The sequence below is a fragment of the Phragmites australis genome, chromosome 1, assembly GCF_958298935.1.
Source record: "Phragmites australis chromosome 1, lpPhrAust1.1, whole genome shotgun sequence".
NCBI classification, from domain to species: Eukaryota; Viridiplantae; Streptophyta; class Magnoliopsida; order Poales; family Poaceae; genus Phragmites; species Phragmites australis.
In genome coordinates this window covers 2,973,942-2,978,691 of record NC_084921.1, presented here as the reverse complement: position 1 = coordinate 2,978,691, position 4,750 = coordinate 2,973,942, and positions in this window count along the sequence as shown.

Genomic DNA, 4,750 nt, shown 5'->3' with positions numbered 1-4,750 from the left:
ACAAAATATGTACAAGTCTTTCTAAACTCCAAAGGCACTTTTCCATCTTTTTCAATGGTTTGCCCTTACTTGTATGGACCTAGTAAATAAGCTTTTTTTGCCTACATATTGATGTCCTTTGACTGCCACATACTCTATTGATCGCTAAAGGGTTAATGATCGAAAAGGTATATCATCTTTTCATACACTCTTTAATTTGTGCATGTTGAGGTTAAACTCTTAAAAATTTGTGGAGCGTATTAAATTAATATAGAGAAGATCATGCATTATTGGTGCGGGTGCGCGTGGTGAAAAACTGAGATGCATGATCATTTTGCATTATTAGTTGGCATCCGCGCCATACTATGTGACAGTACATGCCTTGACTGCATGTGATCAAGCAGGTTGATTAGAACACCTGACAGAAAAGAACGATCATTTTAAGTGTTTCACTAGAAATAATATGACTACAGCACAGGCAACAAATCCATCCAGGCATTTGATAATTGATCATTTGCAGAGATTTGACATGCATTTTAACATTATATGTATATGAATGCATTATGATATTCTGTAATTTACGTGTCTGCATGCAAACAACTATTTTTACTTAGCTTCATCCCTAACATTATGTGTATGTGTGTGTGCGCGCGCGCGCATTGTAATACATTCTGTACTGCACATGTACATGCATTGATGAGGATTTTGAAAATGCGTGGCTAATATTGCAATATTCTAAGGAGAAGCTTAACGCTATATTTTTTTTTATTTCGGTATAAAGATGTACGTACTATTATATTTCCACTCTAGACATGTACTTTATGCTGGAAAAGTTGTTAATATGTAGGATTAATTCTTTGTATGCCACCGAATGTAATATTATTACTTTTTGAGATATAATTAATGTCATTCTTACTCCTCCATTTCTTTTTAAAAGATGTGCACTTATTTCAAGATTAAAACTTCATGATTTTTTACCAATAATTGCCTAATATTTTGTAGGTTTTGTGATATATCATTGGTACCGTTGGTTTCATATTTAAAAGTAATGGTAATAATTTTATTGTCACGAAGAATGTGATACAAGATAAATTAAAAGTCAAAGATAAGCTATTCACAAAATTCTTGGTGTAACGTAGTATAATCTAGAAGACCGAACCAAGTGAAACCACATCTTATATTTTGAAATCGATGGAGTATTATAGTATTTTCCCGAGTCAACAAAAAGAGAGTGAGATTTTAGATTGCATACGGTCAAATTATCTAAACTTTGATCAACACATCTTTACATATTGAGACTGAATATTTCAAAATGATATGAGTAGGCTCCAGCAGTAGTTTTATAATATTATAATTTTACTATACTTTGTAAATATTTTTAAACAGAAACAGTGGTAAAATTTACGTTTTAATTGGTGATCGTGTTGGCGTTGTGGCATGAAAACATCTCATTTCGCTGAGTTGGGATTCGATCGCTGTGTGCTTCTGCCGACTGCGCAGATATTCTACTTAAACTCTTCGTGGGGTACGCAGCGCACAAATTAAGATGCATTTAGTACTGCAGATTCTTCTTTATTAGCGTCGTACATGCACATTATGTCACCATGAAAGGCTTCTAATTATATGCTGTGTAGACAGGAGCCTTAAATATATGCTGCCATATGCTTGTAGCCACCTGTACCACACGTAGTACTACGCTCTAGCTAGAAAAATGCTGCATGAAGTTATGTGATCTATGCAGTACTCTGCTGCTGCCACAAGCTACATGATGTATAGTGCATGGTGTTGGCGCGCGCGCATAATTCCATGTCGCATGCAGCTCGCTCGCTCTCGGCTTTCTTCTCTGCAGGCCCGGCCGTGCGTCGGTGCAGTGATGTATGCCTGCGCAACCAGCCCATTGGGGGCCGGAGACAATGGAAATGTCAATGGCGATGGTATCGGTGCCATGAACACATCCGTCCATCCGATCCATGATTCACGTCAGGTGTCAGCCTAATCAATGGTCCCCGTCGGCGCTAGCAGCAGCATGCTCCCCCGGCCTGCACCTGCAGTAGTAAGCCAGCCATCGATATCCTCCCTTTCTTTTACCATTTTACTTTACTCTAGTACGTTTGGGTAAACTTTATGCTGCTATATTTTTTATATCATGCTATTTCTTCTGCTCAGTAATGTTTGTATTGTACGTTGTATACAAAATACCCATTAATTTCTCTTGTTGTACTACATATTTGCTCATTTTAATTAAGAAATTAGGGAATTTTTGCTCCTTTCCCCCTCCAAAGGCAAACCAGGCCAGTTCTTCTTTATGCCACTGAAATTGGCATGTTTGCGTTCAGTCAAACAAAGTCAAAATGATGGCATCATAAAACTTTAATAGCGCATAGTTGATATAGACAGTTGATATACATGGAATGAAGAATTGGACAATTTCAAGCTAAATTTCCCTTTTAAATGGGCATTTTTGGCCAAAAAGATTGCGTGCCATGGCGGTGAAGCATTTAATTAGGGCTTGTTTTGGTGGTTTGAACATTTGTCCTGCTGGTTCATCCCAATTTAGATGGGCCCACAGGGGTTTATTTGGTAGGCTGGGTTTGCAAAGGTTGGGCTAGGCATGTACGGTAGGCTATATATACGGTATTTGGAGGCTGAATAACTCTTGGGTTGTACTCCTGTGCTTAAGAATGATAGATGTATTTTTTTAGTTCGGTCTTCGTAATTGTATTTTGGCTAAGGTTTTCTTATAAAATATATCATTTATAAATCTATATAGTGTGATATCATTTTGAATTGTGAATATAGTTGTATAATTTTTATACACTAGACATTCTTATAATTTGATTAAATGTTAGTTAAAATATATAAAGTTTGACTTTAAAAAAAAAATATGTATAGTAACATTTTGGCCAGCCAAGCCTCCAAAAATGATCCCAATTTCCGTTCTCTTTGGACAGGCTTGTGCTCTCTTTTTGCACCCGCAAAGTTAGGTCCAACACCGGTTTAGCCTACCGAATACAGTTCTTACATGCATCCCATGTGTCAGGTTAGTGGGCTATTTAGCGGTCGAGCTCAATAGCAGATGTAGGATAGACTACTCGAGGCCTCATCTCCTTCTTTCACCAGCTCTCTGCCCCTTCTTCCTCTCCCTTCTTTTCTCCTTTCTATCTCCCATTCCTCTCTATGAAGCACCAAATTAAGTGTAGGGGGGATTGAGCGCCGTGAAGATCCGCCCCTCTGGTCGAGCCTACAAACACAACTTTGGTTGTGGTACGGTTGTTGAGGTGCCGAGTTCGAGTCATACCTTAGCTTCTACCTTAATAAAAAATATACTTATTCTATTTTCAGAAATGTGTGTCTCTTTGTTTCCAAGATAAGAGTAGTTAAGTTTCAAATGCCTAAAAAGAGGAGTAAGTTTTGAGCCCACATCCATCCGTACACCATCACAATGCAATTCAATTGGATGCTCACACAAAATAATCCCGATTGGATGCTGACGCTCCTTCTATCCCGACCAAAAAGATGTGCCATATATCGGTCGATTCGTGAACAATAAAAAAAAAATGCACAATAGGTTTCCTCTTGACCATGGTTAACAAATAATCTCTGCACTAACCAGCCACTCGCGATAGATATTGTTGAACAGAAAGAGGCTCGAATTTTGAACGATCGAATTTTGAACAGAAAGATACATAAGAGGTCGGCTCATCGAAGGGAATTAATGATGTAAATACACACAAATAAAACCACGCTGTGAATCGTACCTAGCTAGTGTATATAGTATATCTTTCTTATTTGAATTATATTCCTTGTCCCTGCGGGTACTGACTGCCGCTTATACATGCATGCATGTACAAGCACAGCGCGTGATGATACTGATACCAGTAGCTACCGAATGCCCGTACATACGGTTACACGGAGGCCGACGATCCACGCATGCATCCTACGTGCGTACGCGATTAACCAGTAAGAACAAACCAACAATTCGTTTGATCGTTGGTCGCCCTCGGCTTAGTTTATGTCTGTATCATTTATATCATTGGCTGCATCTTTCTCAGAGTGAAGTTTAATAAATTGATTAGTCTTTTGTGCAAAATAAAATGTTTTAGTACTCCTGTATCAGTCTTAGCAGCCGTCGTTTGGATTTGTTTGTGCAAGACGAAGGCATGCCTGATAAGTTCAGCAAATATTGCAGAAGTATTAATTCTATGGGTTTTCTTTGCGATGGAGAAATTGTATGGTTTTATTCAAAGCTGACAGCAGATGTGTACGTTATTCTTTTCATGTGGGGGCGCTAGCCAAGTGTGTTCATGATTTATTCAACGCATGACGCTCTCGAAAAAAGATATCTTCAACGCATTTAAGCAAGTTCGTGTGCATGGACCATGGACGCCCAAGTACACGGCTCACAACTACGTACCAGCTAAATTACCGCATGAAATATCCAACATTGAGGTGTGGCAGTGTGCACATGCTTTCTCGCCTAACTTCTTGAAATTCCATAGGACGAAAACGCTGGCTTTCTCTCACCAATGTTTCTCCTAGGTACTAGGTAGCTTCCCGGCCCCCCTCCCACAGATTCAACACAAATATGGTTCTTTTTAATCTAGTGCTGATTGGCCATCCAGCGTGATTAAGCTGGTACTTCCTCTGTGCCAAAATATAGGGTGTATTAGAATTTGAAGATATCAGACTTTGTAAATTTTAACCAACAATTAGTTAAAATTTCATATCAATAGATCTGTATTTCATAGATCTTTTAATACGATATTAATTT